General features: G+C 38.8%; 1 protein-coding gene across 4 annotated transcripts in view; it reads left to right on the top strand.

Moving 5' to 3' along the window:
- The window catches only part of LOC101477610 (heparan sulfate glucosamine 3-O-sulfotransferase 5), a 127785-nt gene that overhangs the window by 36860 nt on the left and 70749 nt on the right, over positions 1-20176 (top strand). For 2 of the 4 annotated variants that reach the window (XM_004566218.5, XM_004566217.5), the window contains one exon: positions 17870-17945. The exons of the other annotated variants lie outside the window; for them this stretch is intronic. The gene's annotated coding sequence lies outside the window, so the exon portion shown is untranslated. The remainder of the gene's footprint in view (positions 1-17869; positions 17946-20176) is intronic. 4 annotated transcript variants of the gene reach the window in all.

Here is a 20176-nt window from a genome sequence, read left to right as displayed (position 1 = left end):
AAGCAGAACTGCATTACTGCATGCAGAAGACACATCATCCACATTCAGAAGCACATCTCTGTATAGTGACTGGTCTTATGATTTAAACAGGCAAATGTTCAGCATTCAAACTACAGGTGAAGAATAGTCAAACCAGATGTTTCCCCGTTATGTTGATATCAGCTAGTCAAGTACACACCTACACAGCATGTTAACAAACCGTGAAAAAAAGCCACACAAAAAATGAATGATTGCTGGTAAGGGTTTCTATACATTAGTATTCACGAAGGGTATGTTGTGACTTACCTTCAAAATTACAGTGGTCCCTCGCTATAACGCGGTTCACCTTTCACCGCGCTGTTTCGCAGATTTTTTAGTGCAAGTTTGCATGCTTATTTTTTTTTACATCACATTGTGTCCTGCGTCCTGATCGCTGCAGACGATCTCCTCCGTGACGTCTCTCCTGTATAGTACAGAATCGCTGCATCGATCGCTAGCAGTGTGACTCTGAAGTGCAGTACTGTATGTCCACAATGTCCACGAAACATTTTGCACCGTCAAAAAATAAAATTGGCTACTTGATTTCACCTATCGCTGGTTATTTTTAGAACATAACACCCACGATAAACGAGGGACAGCTGTTTACAGATACTGAGAAATATAACATTTGAATCCCTTTTCTCTTTTGCTCTGAGGCGCGGGGGGAATATATCGACAAGTTGATGAATATCATTTACAGATATATTGGGTAAATGCCCAAGACATCTATAGAAATGTAAATCGCCGCTTGATTCATTCATTTGCTTAACTTGTTTTGGACCGTAAACAAGGCGTGAATAGGGAACCGGAAAAAAAAAGCTCCCCACAGGAGTTTCCGCAGTAGCATATGCTAACGTGCACATAGTCTATAAAACAGACAAGTTGAGCAGGTTGCCTGTGAGTCAGTTGCTTGGTAGATTCGAGAACTATTGATCCCAAACCATGTGTGTCTTAATCTTGTCATCCACCAGAGCCTGACTTTGCTTGCGCTTACACTTGTATGTACACACTCACTGACTGTCAAACGTCAGGCTCAATCGGCAAATAAGACACTTGAGCACTCAAGAATCCTCAAGAAAGAATAGAGAAACACATTAACCTCGCTCCTAGTCGAATGGTTTTGTCTATGTGCTTTACAAATTACATCAGATAAGATAATGAGCATGGATTAGTATGAAAGCCTGACATAGCAAAATGAAAGGCTGAGACAGAGGGGATGAGTAGGTGATCATTACAGGAAATTCTCAGAGCAGACCTATCTCTGGCACACACACTGATGATTACTGCGCTATCATAAGATCAGCCAGCACAGGAGCCAGCAAGGAAAAAGAGAGCCAGTGGTATTAACTCTGTATAAAAGCAATGCAAAGGGCTACACACCCTGTGGAAATGATCACTGGAAGCGGTGGAATAAAGCAGAATAAGGCCAGCGCTATCACATGTCTCCATCCGCCACCGCCACTAGTCACGAGAGACCAACGGACCTTCTGAGGAAATGTTACTGTGGCGTCTGCGATAGCAAGCGCTTACATTTTTCATTGAAGCTACACAAGGCAGTCTTGAATGTTAGCAGCAACTCATCAGTAAGAGGTCACGTCATGTACTGTGATGTAAGTAAAATGCACTGAGAATGCTCACGTTTACAAAGCAAGCTGCACAACAAAATGTTCAAAAGGACAATAAAGGTCAAAGGTCAGAAGTTTGTCAGCTGTGCTTCTACACTCAGTCACAGCTGTTTCAGACCACAGCTTTTCCTTAATGTAGCTGGAGAACCTTTATATAAGGAGTCAGAAATTAAAAACAGCCATGTCCACTATGCTTATCCACTATGATTTTATGCACTATTTTTCAGTGTTGCGCTGGCAAAGTATAACAGACAAAAGTCTTGTCAGTTCAGATTTTTTTCTTGAAAATCGATTTAAACCGGTCTACACAAACATAAAACATCGGCTTGTTGTATCTTCAGTATTTCTCAAAGTAGAAATCCTGGTACAGTGTGAGATCTCTCGTGTTAGTACAAACACAGCTTTAATCTCAATTTCAGATTATAGAGATATCTTACAATAACTTATAACAATGAAAAACTACCAATTTCTTATAGAATCTTTGTAACTCTGTACTTTGGAACAATTATGCTACACATTTTATAAGAATTTAGCTTAGTGGAGCTAAATTCACCCATTAAGGTGAAGGTTATCTCTGGAAGGAAAAAGTCTCCATGGAGAAACTCCACACTAGTGAAAAATGAAAAAAGAGAGTGTAGGAAAGCTGAGCGCAGATGGAGAAAAACAAACCTCCAGGTTCATTATGACATCTATAAAGAGAAACTTCACAATTATAATTTACAACTGAGGAGTGCAAGAAGGTCCTACTTCTCTGACATCATCACTAAAAACAGCCATAATGCTCGGGTCTTATTTTCTACAGTTGACAGGCAAACAAACCCTCCTGTGTCAGTGGCAGCTGAACTTCATTCGACCATGGCCTGCAATGACTTTGCCAAATTCTTCACAGAAAAAATCCAAAAGATTAGACAAGCAATTGGTACATCAACAGCAGATCCAGGATATGTACTGTGTCCACCGAAAAACTGTTTAAACACCATGAAACAGTTTCACCCTATTAACAGCAAAGACCTGGAGGACATCTTAGGTCAACTGAACTCCTCCTCTTGCTGTTTAGATGTCCTGCCAACACATTTTTTCAAAAAGGTCTCAAAGACTTTGGAGTCAGACCTGTTACAGATCGTCAACTTTTCTTTAATGTCAGGTGTGTTTCCAGAATCACTAAAAACTGCTGTAATCAAACCTATACTGAAAAAGGACAATCTTGACAAGACACAAATGAACAACTACAGGCCGATCTCAAATCTCCCATTTTTAAGTAAGATCATTGAAAAAGCAGTTTCTCAACAGCTCAATTACTTCTTAAAACAGAATAACTGCTATGATGCCTTCCAGTCAGGTTTTAGAGAGAACCACAGCACTGAAACCGCTCTGACCAAAGTGTTTAATGACATCTGTCTGAATACAGACAGTGGAAAAATGTCAGTCTTAGTTTTACTGGATCTCAGTGCAGCATTTGATACAGTTAATAATAATGGATTGGATTTATATAGCGCTTTTCAAGGCACCCAAAGCGCTTTACAATACCACTATTCATTCACTCTCACATTCACACACTGGTGGAGGCAAGCTACGGTTGTAGCCACAGCTGCCCTGGGGCAGACTGACAGAAGTGAGGCTGTCATATCGCGCCATCGCCCCTCCAGTTGACCACAACATATTACTCAAACGACTGGAGAACTGGGCAGGTCTTTCAGGAACTGTACTAAACTGGTTCAAAACATACTTAGAAAACAGGAAATACTTTGTATCAATAGGTAACTTCACATCTGAGCAGACAAGTATCACATGTGGAGTTCCCCAAGGTTCCATCTTGGGACCCCTTCTGTTTAACATTTACATGCTCCCACTGGCACAGATTATAAAGAACAATAAAATAAACTATCATAGCTATGCAGATGACACACAAATATATATCACAATGTCACCAGGAGACCAAGGCCCTGTACAGGCTCTTGGTAAATGCATCGAGGAAATTAATGACTGGTTGTGCCACAATTTTCTCCAGCTAAACAAAAACAAAACTGAGGTAATAGTCTTTGGCGCCAAAGAAAAACGATTACAGGTCACCAGAGAACTTCAATCTATACACCTAAAAACCACGAACCAGGCGAGAAATCTGGGTGTAGTGATGGATGCAGACCTAAACATAGAAAAACACATTAAGACAATAACAAAATCAGCTTACTATCACCTCAAGAATATTTCAAGGATAAAAGATCTGATGTCTCAACAGGACCTGGAAAAACTAGTCTATGCATTCATCTTTAGTAGGCTTGACTACTGTAACAGCATCTTTACAGGTCTACCTAAAAAATCAGTCAGACAACTACAGCTCATTCAGAACTCTGCTGCTCGAGTCCTCACTAAGACCAAAAAAGTGGACTCACCTGTTCTCAGCTGCATTTGAATAAAGCACCAAATCCACACTTTTAAGCTTAAATTTCAAAACTTACATTTAACTACTGATTTTATCTACTGTTCTGATTTTATCTGTTTTGATTTTATATACTGTTGTTTGTTTGTTTGTTTGTTTGTTTGTTTGTTTGTTTGTTAATTAGTTAGTTAGTTTATTTGCTTGTTTTAATCAATTTTAAATCATGCTTTTTACTTGTTTTTGTTTCTAATGTCTCTGTAAAGCACTTTGAATCACCTTGTTGTTGAATTGTGCTATACAAATAAACTTGCCTTGCCTAAATTCTTAGTTTAGCTTTTAGTTTAGCATATTAGCATGCTAACATTTACTAAGTGCTGCCAAACAGAAGGTACAGCTGAGGTTGACAGGAATGTCATTGCAGTTCCTGGTTGTTGGACAGAGCAAAATGGAAAATCAGAGGATGAACACAATTCATTCAGTTGTCCCTGAAACAGATGTGAAAATTATTAGCATTTGCCCTCTGGAATCCTGACAGCTTTCATTATTAGTATTTCAAGCCTTTAGTGTTTTCTGGTTTCAGACTGTCAAACCTAGCAGTAGTCAAGTCTTTTTACAAAAAAAAACAAAAAAAACCAGACAAAGGCATGTAAGGTTACTTGTGCATCTTTCAAACAGAAGGGGTTTATTCTTGGATATGTTGCATTCCAAATGTGTCTAAATTTAAGCTTGATTAGAGAAAACACTTCTGACAACCATATGCTTGAGAAAAAGACATCAATATACAGTTGTGGTCAGACGTTTTACATTCACCCATCAGCTGCATAAATGTCATGGTGATTTTGGGCCTTAATGGTGTCTTTTAGCTGACCTTTTTCCAGGGTGGACTAATTGTACAGCATACCTGCACTCGTTTAAATTCATTTTGGATTTTCTTTAATGCACACAAATTATATATACAACAAAAAGAACACTTCTTTGACTGAATATTTGTAACTTTTTTGACAGCCGGCTTAGTCTTTAAAGTCTACTCAGTAGATCTGTTCCATAAATTAAGTTGTACAGCCGAAGATGGTTTATCCCTTTTAAGCCAGTCTCTGATCACTGGTGCCATGCAACTGATGGAAACAGCTTGTAAAAATCTAATAAGCAATTCTCTTTAAGCAATGTAAGCAATGCTTTTTTAAAATGTGTCAATGAAGTAGCCTCTGATGGAACTAGTAATTCTACTGTTATCTGCAAATATTTGGAATTAATACAAAGCAACCTCTATATTACAAAAAAATGTATATTGAGTTCTATATACTGCAACTGTTGGACTGTGATCTCTTAAGGGATCAGTAAACTCGGGCATCTTTTTCATCAAGTGCCACGGAAGGGCAAATCAGTCCCAAACCTCATCCTTTTCAGTCTTTATGGAACCTGCCAAGTAATTGGCTGTCTCCAGTTATGAGTTTTCTACATATATTCTTGAAGGCTGACTATCTTTTACTAGAAGCACTTTAAAAGGCCTTCCCATAGAACTGGGTCAAGCCCCCTGTTCAACTGGCCCTGGCAGTACAAGCAGCAGGATATGTGGCCAATTGATGAAGCATCAAGTGATGATGGTGAGCTTGACTGGCCTTTGTTTGAAGCTTGTCATATTTACAGCTGACCTTGAGAAGAGATTCTCCCAGTAATTTATAGCAAATAACGTTCTGAGTCCCATTTCAAAGATTCACTGTCACTTTTTACACAACCGTCACCTTGTCTTAAAAGACAATCACTGCTCTTGACAACACAGTCTTATAAGATATTATACTAGCCAGCTTGCAGTCCTTTCCAATTATATGAAGATAAGATAAGATAAGAGATAAGATAAGATAAAACTTTATTAATCCCTCACACACACACACACACACACACACACACACACACACACACACACACACACACACACACACACACACACACACACATATATAAATACAGAGACATATATAAATAAAATATACGAAGGGGATAAATAGAATAAATAGGAATAACAATAAAAATACAAGTGAATTGCACATTTCAAGTATTGAGTCTATTGCACCATTGACTATTAACAAAAGTATTGCACAAAAGATATTGCACAGTGAGGTGAAGAGGCACTACAGCTTAGTTGTTCCCCCCTCCTTTGTCCTCCTGTTTCCCCTCCCTCTCCCCTCCAGAGAGGAGTTAAACAGTTTGATGGCGTGTGGGACAAAGGAGTTTTTAAGTCTGTTAGTTCTTGTCTTGGGGAGAAGCAACCTGTCACTGAACAGACTCTTCTGGTTGTTAATAGCCGTGTGCAGAGGATGCCCAGCATTGTTCATAATGTCCAGCAGTTATTTTTTAGTGTCCTTTTCTCTGCCACTGTCACCAGAGTGTCCAGCTTCATGCCAACCACAGAGCCAGCCTTCCTGATCAGTTTCTCCAGCCTGGATGAGTCCTTCTTTGCTGTGCTGCTCCCCCAGCACACCACAGCATAGAAAAGTACTCCAGCAACCACTGACTGGTAAAACATCCTCAGGAGCTTCCTGCAGATGTTAAAAGACCTCAGCCTCCTGAGGAAGTACAGTCGGCTTTGGGCTTTTTTATACAGGTGCTCTGTGTTGCATGACCAGTCCAGTTTATTGTCCACCCACAGCCCGAGGTACTTGTACTTGTTGACCACCTCCATCTCCTCCCCCATCTATCTGATCTGGCAGTGGACCTTCTCTGGACCTCCCGAAGTCCACAACCAGTTCCTTAGTCTTTGAGGTGTTGAGTTGCATGTGGTTTGTGTGACTCCATGCGACAAAGTTCCTCACCAGACATCTGTACTCCTCTTCCTGAAGATGAAGATAGAATGAATGCTTTTAAAAGCAGATAGTTTTTAGCAATACAAATGGTTGTCTGTCTTTCTGTGTTACCCTTGCAATAGACCAGCAACCTGTCAAGGTTGTACCCCACCTCTTGTTCCATGACAGATGGGATAGTCTGAGCTAAGTTAAAGTCCGCTGACTTTGGTGGAGTCACAAACAGAAGTAGGCTCACTTTTAGTGCTGCACATATTGGCCATGTGACAGAAATGACATATCACATACACATTAGCTCCTTAGATGAAAGAAGTCTCTGTAATGACCCCACATATTTGTTCAAAATCTGAACTGAGGTCATTGTATTTTGTCTGCTACCAATTAGGATTTCTTTTTTGACTGCTCCTCCTGTCACTCTTCTTATTTTCACTTTCTCACGATTTGAACTCATGAGGACAGTTCCCTTATAAAGATTGGCTAATTTATAATTAATATTGTGACTAAAAAGACCCCCAGACCCAGCAAACATGCCCAAGCAGGTAGCTCTGGATGACTTGTGAGGGTGTGTAGTCACGTAGGGGGTGTCAAAGGGCAAAACTGCCCTCTGTGGACACACCAATTTTGGTGGGCTAAGTATGGGGTTGCCCTACCCACATAACTCTACAGTTCAGCCATAGCTACATACTGTGGGCTCACATGGTTTTCTGGCACATTATTTATATTAAGGACTGATTCAAAACCTCAATAAAATAGAAGGTTAACTGCCTGTTGTCATGCAAAAGATATAAGGTCACATTAATCCATAATAATTCAAGCATGTAGCCCCTAAATTGTTTCAGACAGACTTCTATGATTTGTTTTGTTTACAGACAAACGATCCTGGTTTGAGTACAGGAGGAGACAAACCTCCTGTCGGTCGTATCAAGACCCATGTGGTGACCCTTTGTGAATAAAGATTCTTTTTTCTTTTAGAGCAGCATTCTGGTCGACATTCCTTACCAATTGCTGGTGGTATTGTACAGTGGGGCACATGTAGCACATGCTCTATGGTGCCTTGGTCAGCAGCCAAGGAAATGTGCTCGCAACATGGGGTGCAGTAGGGGAGCTAGAGAGTGGGCATGTTGTGTGCACACCGTGGGCCTCTGCTTAGTATAGCTGGCCCATGGTGTGGACTAACCACTCTGAGACTGATTGGTAAATGGACTGATTCTTATATAGCGCTTTGCTACTCTCCCGGAGTACTCAAACTGCTCTATATAACATGTCACAATCACCCAATCACACCCATTCTCACAAGCAGTTTATCTATACCCAGTGCTTTCTAAGTACATTCACACACATTCACACTCTGATAGCTGCATCGGAGAGCAAGTTGGGGTTATTATCTTGCCCAAGGATACTTGACATGCAGACTGGAGGAGGGATCGAACCACCAACCTTGTGATCAGTAGGTGACGTGCTCTACCTCCTGAGCTACAGCCACCCCAAATGCAGAGGTCTACAAATCAGAGGAAAATCACACACTGTGCAGTGTGGATTTGCCCACAGTTCCCCTAAATGGGTTTCAAGGGGGCATGTTCCCAAGTTGATCATATTGATTAAGTAAGCGAGTCTTTTATACCATGTAATATATGTGCGGTAAGCATTTTTACACTAATAGGTCATTATTGCATTTGCATACAAATATAATGTGATTACAATAGTATGTTACTTTGGAAGGCCTTTTACCCCCCAAAATTTAAAAATGTACTTAATTAAGTGATACTGCTTTTCCCCGTTTCCATCCTGCTTTTCAGTCTACCTAAATTATTGTAAACAATACAAGCAATCCTACTGACAGTAAATAAAAGTGTAAGCCACTGCACAGCTCTGGCTTTGATGAAAACCGGCAAGTCTTGCACAAGAATAATTGCAATCAGTCACACAAGGACATTTGTTTCCCAAGGCTGTATCAGCACATACAAAGTAACTTGATGCAAGAGGGCTAATAGTGGACTCACGTGGTTACACTGCAGTTTTTCACCCGATCAGCCTGCCTGTATTTCGCTTTCAGCAGCTGTCTTGCTGTCTTGCCAGCTTGTGTTATAAATTAATGCATTAGCAGTTTTGGTTTGGCTTCTCTAGCCTGATAAACACAAGCTACAGAAGAGCAAGATCTCCACAGCTGTGGAGGTGGGATAGGAGCAAGTGGACACGAAAGCTATTTGTCTTTGTTAATTATTTGACATCATTTGACATCCAAACTAATTAACAGCCATAAGCAGAAGAGCAGCAGGAGCGTAGCAGGCGACATTGTGAACAGGTTAACACAGGGGATTGTTTTAGGCAACTTTAATGAACTGACTTTATAATTCACTTTCAAGTACTCAGGGTACAGAATTTTCTTACTTAAAATCATGTTTCTAATATTAAAAAGTCTAAATACTTTGCTAGAAATGAAAGAGATTGACTAATGAGGTTATTATTATTGTTTTATATTTTCAGATTGGCCTGCTGGCATTATCACTATGTATGTATACACCAATGAACCAAATCACTCTGACTCTGCTTGCACAATATACTTTCAGTCTGCTAAAACAGCTCCAACCACTGAAGTATAGACATGCACAATGCTTCTGAAGGTGTCTTTCTGACAATGGCACCAAGATGTTATCTCCAGATCCCTGAAGTCTTTGAGTAGAGAATATACTATGGGTCAGTCTAGTTACAGACATTCCCCAACCCACTCTTACCAGTTAGGAGTGTGTCTTTGTAAATGCTTTAATTCAGCAGTCTGTCCATAATGATCTTGTTAACCTGGGTCAGATCTTCACATCTACCAAGTTCCTTTACATCCAAAGAATGACTACAACAACCAATACTACATTTTTTGTACACAGAGAGACTGGTTTCTCTCACAACTTCCACATGTGGACACCACATACAAATGCTTATTCAGGACCAAAACCATGCTGTTTTCCAAAACCTCAGCACCCAGGTGTGGTGCGTAGAGTTCACCAAAATGATAGCCAAACAGAAGTGCACAAAAAACCTCACACATGGGACACAGCTTTGTTACATACTCCAGAACTACCAATCACTGTGCAGAGTCATATTGTAGGTGGTTGAATAAGTATATTATTCATATAAGGTAGATTTAACCTCTTAACTTCCACAAGGTTGTTAGTCGACCACTTAGGAGTAGTCTTAGAGTTAGTTTTGCCTGAGTATAATCCGCCAAGTATTAGATACATCACTTGAATTCGTCGGGGTATTAAAAAATACTAGGGGGACCAGACATAACAAAGAAAACTCAGAGTATGTAGAAATGTTTTTTGTGTTTCATTTTACCAGGTAACACTAATCTAGCGCACCAGCTCATGTCCATTTAGTGTGAAGCAAATTACACTTTTCTAACCCACATTGTCAGGATAGTTTCTCTGATACTTGATGTTATTGTGTGCAATAAAGTATTCCATTTCACCAGTGGGAACCTTTTATCATTATGCAACAGCCTCATCAGCCCTATAGGTTCCTTTGAATGATACTTTATGCATTAAAATACTATTGTAAAGCTGGGAAATGTGTTTGTCAAATTAATCTTGCTAATGCTTGTTCTCATAATAGCAGGGATGCATTTCGTCTTCTTATTTTATGCTTTAAAAGTAAGCAAGCATTGAGAGTGAGGAGTGGTGCTTGCAGATACTTTCCAATAGTGCAGTGATAAAACTATTCAATGTTCCCATTTTCTCACGATGTACAACTTTATATCTTTTAACCGCTGTGTCCTTCATGCATGGTGCTGTATAATCAGTGACAATGAAACTTTGTACTTTTATTCAGAGCATCAGAGCATTCAGATTTGAGTTCTTAGACTCTCTTCTATGGCAGAGGTTTAGTATTTCTATCTGCTTTGATAATACTATCTTCTTAAATAATTATGGATGCTCTGATCCAACTTTTTTCCAATCTGATATGCCTAGAGGGACTGGTCCCTCTTCCCCTCTGTTTTTCTTTCTTTCTTTCTTTCTTTCTTTCTTTCTTTCTTTCTTTCTTTCTTTCTTTCTTTCTTTCTTTCTTTCTTTCTTTCTTTCTCCCTTTCCTATCCCCCAGTCATGTCTGTCATGTCTGTAACAACTGAAAATAAAGTAACATAAATAAATAAATAATAATAACAAAGGTCAATCAAATGGACCAATACGGCAAGGCCGTGATGATCCAATTGGTAAAGTAAATCAGTTGGGCATCTTTCTTGGCCTTGAGACAATAATTCTAATGGCTAAAGAACCAAACGGTTCAGGCAAAAGAAAAAAAAAAAAAAAAAGGACAGTTGGGATGCATAAAGATCCAAAATCTTCTAAAAGGCACCAACAGTACCAATGCTGTGAGTGGAATAAGCCATGATTATACCAAGCAGACAGCTTTAGGCTACAGTGGCTTATATTAGAAGATACAAGAAACTATCTTATTAGGATACAAGATAGATGCTAACTAAAGCAGCCCTGCTTTCTATGGGTAGAGGATGCCTATTTATAAGATACTGTAAATATTTTAATTTCTGTTGTAAAGCCTACTATTTAAACATGGGACTCTATGCAGACTGACTCCATTTTAAAGCTAGCCTCAAGTGGCCATTAGAGGAACTACAGTTTTTGGGATTGGCATGTGGCATTTATTTCTGCCAGCTTAACCACTCATTTGGAATGCGGATGAAATATTTCACCTTTCAGGTCTTTTTGAGTCTTCTAGCAATCAAATGAAAGATGATACTTTTTTGTCATACTGTCATTACGAGTGACCTTTTTTCATGCAGTTTGAAACGGCAATTGAAACCTGCTCTATGCACCATTTTTTTTGTCAAAGCAACCACATTCCCAGATCTCATCAGTGGGTGAAAGAAATGCCTATGCTATATTTTAATGAAGTAAAATTATCCAACAAGTTAAAGTGTACCAGTTTTAATCAAATTTCAGCTTGGGGAGTTTAAGATGGAGAGAGACAAAGAGAGTTGGGAAAGAGACAGATGGGCCAGAGAGAAAGCTAGATATCAACATAGCATCAGAGTGTGAAAAATACGTTATCTCCTTTTGACTCACATTGTGTTCCGGCCACAGGGAATCCTGCTCCCTCCCAGCTCTGTTCTGTTTCATCCATGTACAACACTGCTGTTAGTAATTAGAGAGTAGGTGTAAGATGCCGCAGATTCACCAGCAGAACAATCTGCTGCACACAGAGCTGTCTCATTTAAATAATTAAAATGAATCTACTCTTGTTCATATTTGGATAAATTAAATTAATATTTGTCCCACAAGGCTCGGCAAACACAATCTTTCCACCACAATTTGTAAGTATGGTCATGATTGTCAGAGTCTGAGTCAGGGTCTGCAGCTTCTGCAATCTGCTCACTGTGGCAGTGATGCAGAAGGGCTTCACTGCTATATGTGTGACATAGTAATGTGTGATTTACTGAACTTCCTCTCCATACAGTTATTCTTTTGCATGTTTCTTTTTTTTTTTTTTTTTTGGCGCCCCCGACCTCCTGGGTTAGCCTTCAGCGTTATAATCGGAACAGATCCTAGCAACCATGTCCTGCTCTGCCTCCTGGCCCCGTTTTAGGCAAGGAGAACCACTACGCATCGTATGGTTGCTATGTCATATGTTACGTCATATGTGCTAACAAATCAGTTTTGCTGTACTAAGGAGCCCTGCATGGGATAACATATCTAATTTTAAGCAGAAAAGAGAGAGAAGTTGACTGTGGATAATTTTTTGTGACAGAAATTTAATTTCTTTTCCTTAAAGGCAGACTTTCGTGGCTCAAGAGTTGGGAGTTCGCCTTGTAATCGGAAGGTTGCCGGTTTGAGCCCCGGCTTGGACAGTCTCGGTCGTTGTGTCCTTGGGCAAGACACTTCACCCGTTGCCTACTGGTGGTGGTCAGAGGGCCCGGTGGCGCCAGTGTCCGGCAGCCTCGCCTCTGTCAGTGCACCCCAGGGTGGCTGTGGTTACAACGTAGCTTGCCATCACCAGTGTGTGAATGGGTGGATGACTGGATATGTAAAGCGCTTTGGGGTCCTTAGGGACTAGTAAAGCGCTATACAAATACAGGCCATTTACTTTTTGCCTCTTTCCTTTGTTTGTGGATCTTATAGTAATGTTGCTCTACACAGTGGCTGTTCTTGTGGCAGTAGTACTAGCACTGGATTATTGAAGCAGACCGTGATATCAGTATTTAAGAATATAAATTGTCCACAATAATAATGTCCTTATTTATTATCAGTTATCATTCGCTGTTGATGTATTAAAAAAATATTCCTTTAGAACCTTTTAATTGGATTCTCAGAAATACTTACATTTTCTTCACACCCACATTCTCTGTACACCATCTGGGCAGGGGTCTGTGAGGAGTTGGCAGCCTGGCTGTGGTCTGGGACACTGGGCCTCCCTGTGGGTGGGGGCAGTCTGCTTGCCTCCATCCCAGGGAAAAGAGTAACACCCCCTGAGTCTGGGGGTTGATTGTCCCATTGGGGGCCGTGATACCTGGACCTGGGAGTATAGAGTATGTTTGGGGAGTGTGAATGGTTATATAGTGTTCATTTCACGTCTGGGGCTCTCCTCAGCTCTTTCCAGGAAGGTGGCGCTGTTGCCTCTCTGGTGGTCCTACTTGGGCTTTTGCACTCTGGGGGCCTGTGGATGTCCTGGCCTGGGTCTCCTCCATGTCTGCTTCATGCCATGGGGGGCGGGGCTATGGCTCCCTACACCCTCGTTACATGGATAAACCTTTTGAACTCAAGCACGCTCATGCACACAGGTGTACACAGGTGCTTGAAAAACTTTATTTTTCCCTTTTATTTTTTCAATAACTTAAAATAAAGTAAAATAAATAAATTAATAATAATAATATAAAATGTGAAAAAATAAATCAGTTGGTCGTCTTTTCCTGGCAAGAATTCTGATTGCTAAAGTAATGAATGGGACAAGGAAATAAATAAAATAAAATAAAATAAAATATTGACATTTAACTGATATATTACGTTGATATATTATAATAAGTATACCAACAAATATGAAATACATATTCCTACCTTTTGATCCAGATATTTGAAATTTTCTATATAATATTTCTTTTTCAGTCAGTAAATGTATCAATTAATTTCATGTAGCAACACTGAGATGTAGTGGGCCAAGCCAGTTTTATTTATAAAGCACTTTACAAGCAGCAACCACTCACCAAAGTACCAACAGAAATTCCATACAATCTGACAGAAATTGCATAAATTTCCTAAATCTAGAGAAGAACATTATTAAACAAATACTACAAAAGCATAATACTACTGCATTAATTTACTGAGAAAAATGATTCAAAATTAAATATGGTTTTGATCTATTTAAAGAGCCCAAACATTGGTCTTCTGTTGTGTTCTACGTCTACAGAAGTGCATCATTCATTAATCAAAGTCACGACTTCCAAACTGGAAAAGGTTAGAAAAAAATTTCCATGGAGTGCGTACTCCACCAAGCTATGGTCATGAAGGCCTTACAAAAAATCTTACAAATGGAGGAAAATTCAGTTGACTTCCTGCTCTGACATGAGTGGTTGTCCAACAAAAAGGCCAAAGTGTTCATCAAGAGCATAAGGTCATGTCTGAGATTCAACAGGCCTCTCTGATATTGGCTAATATCATTATTGAAGAGTGTACAATCAGAAAAAAAGCTACTGAGAGAATGTCGTATATATCCACACCAAAATGTTATATTTTTAAAACATTTTCTATTCTGGTTTTGCATAAATGTCTTTTTTTTCTTGCATAGTTGACTTAGTCTTAGTCTTTAACATCTTAACATCCATTGTCTCCAGCAAACCATTGTCATATTAGGGGTATGGTTTGGATCTACACCCATCTCTTTCCTTTTTAATGATTTTTGCCTATTTGGATCAACACACTGGAAAACCACAGGAAATCTGCAAGGCCTAATTCAATGCATTAGAGTTCATTTCAAAATTTTGATATTATTTTCAAAATCCAGCTCCACTCCAAACCCTGGATGGGTTACCACTGACATGGTGGCTGTAAAGAAATCAATCTCTTTGCTGTAAAAACCTCCATCACTGGATGGAACAGTTTACAAACCAACACATTGTTAATAATGTTAAAATGAATAATTTGAGGTTGTTACCCATAAACTACCAGAATCTTGAACCAGGCCTGATGCTGAAACATGCAGCACGTTAATTGTGATCTTTAATGTGTTGCAGCTTATCACAGAAGGCATTTGTTAACCTACATAAGTGGAGCATACACAATTTATTTAAATAGCATGAAAATTTCATTAAAGTCATTCGTCTTGACTGCCGGGATGTCTTAGATACATGAGGTTTAATTTTCTGCTTCTAAGTTCAGATAAAACTGAGGTTATTGTAACGGGGCATAAAAATCTTAGAAACACTGTCTAACAAGATCCTTACTGAGGACGGCATTGCCTTGAGTTGTCTGTTGTAGTGATTTTGCACATTATAAGTAAAATTGAAGCACACAATCCCGTCGCACAACATCAACATTTATTTATATACAAAAATAAAATTAAAAAAAATAAAATATGAAGTTACAATTCTTTTCTGTAAAAAAGCATTATTTTTTTGTATATAAATAAATGTTGATGTTGTGCGACGGGATTGTGTGCTTTTTATAATTTGTAATTGTTTAAATAACTCGTGTCTTAACTCATTCCATCACACAGAAAATAAAAACTTTTTACATCACAAAATGTTAGAAATATAAGTCGTTCATAACAACCTGAAAGGTTGGGAGATTAAAATGCAAACCAATGGAAGCAGAAGCAGAAGACTATAATGTCACAGAGCACACAGTGTCTATTATTGTGTAGACATTTATAAATAAGAGCTTAATAAAGATGCTTAATTTCTTAAGAAATATGCAGGTGGAGTGATCTTTATCAAAAGTAGAAGTTACATCTGTGGCTAAGTCATTGTACCCAAAAACTTTAAAAATCTATCGTTTGTGAGGCTATGTAAGTAAAGCTTGCTCTTCTCGCCCATGTGTAACAAACCATCTGTTGGGGGTTGTGGATTTGACACCTTAGCATTGTGAAAGTGGGGAAACATGCTCCTGGCTGTGCATAAGATTTCTGCTTGCAACTTAGAATCTCAGTTCTAAATGAAATTCAGATGTTTTTTTAAGTATGGCTAATGTATTATTTGACTTCTAAGGCATACACACACACACACACACACACACACACACACACACACACACACACACACACACACACACACACACACACACACACACACACACAAAGAACAACAACAAAGAGAAGAAGAAGAGGGTGTAGTTTACTACACATCATAAAAAACGCAATCAATCATCTTCCAACTGTATCTTTCTGTTCTGACTTTAGAGTCCTTGTTCGTTTACTGAGCCGTACTTTGGGAGTCATACTGTTGTGATACTGGGGAGAAAAGGGTAAGGTTTGATAGACTAAAACCTTTACACACAATACTTCAAAAATCTAAAGAGTGTGTGAGGCTGTTAGCTGTGTTGTCCAGCAATAAACTTATCTACAATGTGTTAGTAAAAGAGTGAATTGTACTTCTGAAGTCACACTTTAACGATGCTTCATATCACAGTCTTTATGATGAAAAACATGTTCTCTTGTTAGCACATGTCTGCGCTGTCACTTGTCATGAAAATGTCCAGAGTTAGGGTTCAAGCTTCCTCTTCACTTACCATTGATCATTATTAGGGCCCACAATAGATTTGTCACATTATCCCCATAAACAACATGCTTTTATAGAGATCATTGTGACACAAATATTTAGATTCTGGTTTCACAATGTGCATGAACTCAAAATCTTAAAATTTCATATTTATAAAGTATTGCAAAGAATACACTTCTTGTAAAAAAAAAACTGATTGGAGATGCTTTTGAGAAAAGCTCCTGCTGTGACCTTCCTTCTGTGAGCGCATGCACGCACACACACACCCACACACACACACACACACACACACACACAGAGAGAGAGAGACAGAGAGAGCGGGAGATCATTAATACAAAGGGTTGGAGCCGGTTTTGGATTTTCACTTGTTGTTGGATTTAATATGAACAGTCACATAAAATTCATTACAATTTTTTGCCTTTGGTTCAATTAAGATGTTTCTTTAAATCTACAACACCTTCCTTTTCAAAAGGTTTACTGACATAGTAAAGAAGTAGCTAGGGAACTCAGTAAGTATGAGCAACAGTAGCTGAAGGACGCTTTCTCCAATAAATAGGATTTCATCATCTGCAGTTTGTTAAAAAGTGCCATATTAAAAACAATTCAGCAGACCCTCAGAGTGTGGATGCAAACCGCTTTCAGCTATAGAGGTAGAGGTACGCTTCATGTACTTATCAACATACAGTTCAGAGGCTTGCATTAGAGTGCATTGGTGCTTGGGCATCTTTTATTCAGCGTGATTATACCATTGTGGATTTAGCTATATAAATATGCTCAAGAGTCTATCATATGTTTGACATGCAACTAAAAATTCGAAAATATATGTTTTAAATCAGTAACTTTACAAATTTAGAGGAAATGTTTTTGGACAACACACGTGTCACATTTTAAACAGGGTTTGAATAATCAGCGCTGACATACAGACATTTATGCGCTGGGTATAACAGACATGCTTACCGTGGTGGTCATGTTTACATCACCTGTTTTCTGCCTTTGAAATATTAAAATCCTTTGGGCTGCTTTTTTAATTATCTTGAAGGGGGGAGCAATTTTAAACCCACGAGTTGTGTTTTATTTCATTCTGTGAGTATATTTGAACTATGCACACGGTCTCCCAACTGCATGCCAAGCATAGCTTCCCATTTGTCATGCAAACTAGAAAGTAGATGAACCTCTCCCTGGGCTCAGGAGCTGAGTTTGCTTACACATTTCCATGATGTGATGGTTTGTAATTCAAGACAGATGGCGGGAGGATATTTTTACCATTTTGTGTGCTGGAATAGAAATTAGTGATTGTCCATTTGGTGAAGAGTGAATTTCAGTTTCTCCATTTTAGATACTGCAGCAACGTGAGTACATAAAGCAGTATCCAGGTGCAATACACCCGCTCTGGCAGTCATGAGGAATAGAGGGTATGTATGAGCTCTCCTTCTCACATCACATCACTCCTCTCATCCATGCTGAGTGAATAGAGAAACTTTCTGGGTTTAAATGCAATGGAGATGTGTTACCTGCGTTACCTGTGTTCCTCTTTTAAGAAGTATAACACATAAACACACTCAGTGATCTTATTTATGTACTGCACAGTCAGTATTCTGAAATGCATTTAATTCATATTTAGAAATAAATACATTTATAAACTCAAATTTATGACATGTCCTATAAGTGTAGCTTCACACCAGGCGAGGTACAACAAGAGAATGAGATAAATCATAGTTTAATATTTTCCAAAGATGTCATTTGTCATAAACTAGCTGTGAGAAGCAGGTGGGTTGTACCCGAACGCAGACTCGCAGACAGGACTTTAACTCAAAAGACATTGATTTATTGCTAGACAGGAAATAATACAGACTAAACCAGGAGAAACACAACCATGAGGGAGATCGCGACACCGGACAGAGGGAAACAGAGGGCTTAAATACACAAGGAATCATGAGGGGATGAGAAACAGGAGGGAAACACAGCCGAGGCTAATCAGACACGATGAGACAGGGGAAGCAAAACTGAACATGACATGAGACGAGGTACCTTCAAAGTAAGACAGGAAGTTATATACACAGTGATAACCAGACAAAGACACGCGAGCTTGACAACAGAAACACGGGAACAGAAAAGGGAAACAAGACACAAGGACACAAACACAGAGAGGGTACAGAGGACAAAAACACAAGGGGAATCTAGGTCAGAGACACAGAATAAAAACTAATGAAATTAACCTTAAACCAGACATAATAATAAGACATAATAGTCACCAAAAACATAAACTCCAAATGCTGGGTCAAAGGCCCAGAACCATGACAATCATTAATCATCCAGCACACTACCAGAAATACACCTACCACATGCACCATTCTTTGGTTTATTATAAAAAATTATAGAAATTTACAAAACATTACTGGGCTACAGTTTTTGTGTGAAGATGGATTTGTGCTAACTACAAGTCCAGAAACAAACTGTCACCTCTTGCTATTAGAATGCAAATAGAAACTTGCTGAACGAGTTAGAATTCCACTGGCTCTGTGTTAAAGCATTTTATAATGAAAGGATTTGCTGCTAATGTGTTGTTGGCACTCTACATGTACATGTACTGTGGTATTGTCTGTGTGACTACTCTATGTTACCACAATTGTAGTTTGACTTGCCTGGATGATGGCTCATCTTTAACTGATGTCAAATTATTGGCATTTATAACAGCTGATAAATCCAAATGAACAAAAGTGAAATAGAGATGGACGAAACACCCTCCAACCATGATATGAGTGTTGGTGTCACATAGTTTATCCACCAGAGGGCACGTTGCACTTGTTGACATTGCGTGTTTGGAATGTCACAAACTCAACAACCAGCTGATCCAAACAGAGTGGATTCGAATAATCCATGACTTAATTTTTTTTTAAACGGTATTGTCAGTTTTTCTTAGTAACTCCATATAACTCCAATAACTACATATAACAAATGCTAGGGAAGTTAGATTAGCTAATATATCAGATTTTTAAATCTCCAAGTATCAACATTAAACACATTATTGAACAAGCTCTGCAAAGGAAGATGAAATATAAAATTTTTCCTCTTAATAATAAACACCTTCATTTAGAAATGTAATTGTATTGTCTTTGTCTTACATTTCAATTTGTTTGATAATCTGAAATGTTTAAGTGTGACAAACATTCAAAAAATAGGAAATCAGGAAGAGGGCCAACGCTTTTTCACACCATTGTAGGTAATATGACTAACAGCATGGGCCAAGTTCAACATCATTGTGCTGTTTTAAAAAGCTTAAAATGTGAAAAATCTGTTTTCATGTCTTTTGTCAGTGCCACAGTCCAATCCACCATCCCTTGAACACATCTGCACTGCTCCTTCTCAGCATGGAGTCATAATGCCGCTCATTGATTATCACCGCTCTGCTTATAGCTTCACTAACTCTTTCCAGTATGTTAATAGTACGGCTCAAATCATTTGTATCCCACTGTCATTACGAAAGCTCTGAATCTTGATTATTTGCATGTTTGATTTGGCAAAGATTTGGCAGATGTCCAGAGAGGCTGTAATAGCAGGAGAAGGACCAGTTACTTAGTTTTCCTATGTTTTAGCTCATATAATGTTTTAATAAACATTAAATCAATACAGAAATGCAATTTTT

The sequence above is a fragment of the Maylandia zebra genome, linkage group LG15 (genome assembly GCF_041146795.1).
Source record: "Maylandia zebra isolate NMK-2024a linkage group LG15, Mzebra_GT3a, whole genome shotgun sequence".
Taxonomy (NCBI): domain Eukaryota; kingdom Metazoa; phylum Chordata; class Actinopteri; order Cichliformes; family Cichlidae; genus Maylandia; species Maylandia zebra.
Note: the sequence above shows the minus strand (reverse complement) of the source record. Positions and strands in the feature narration are given on the sequence as shown.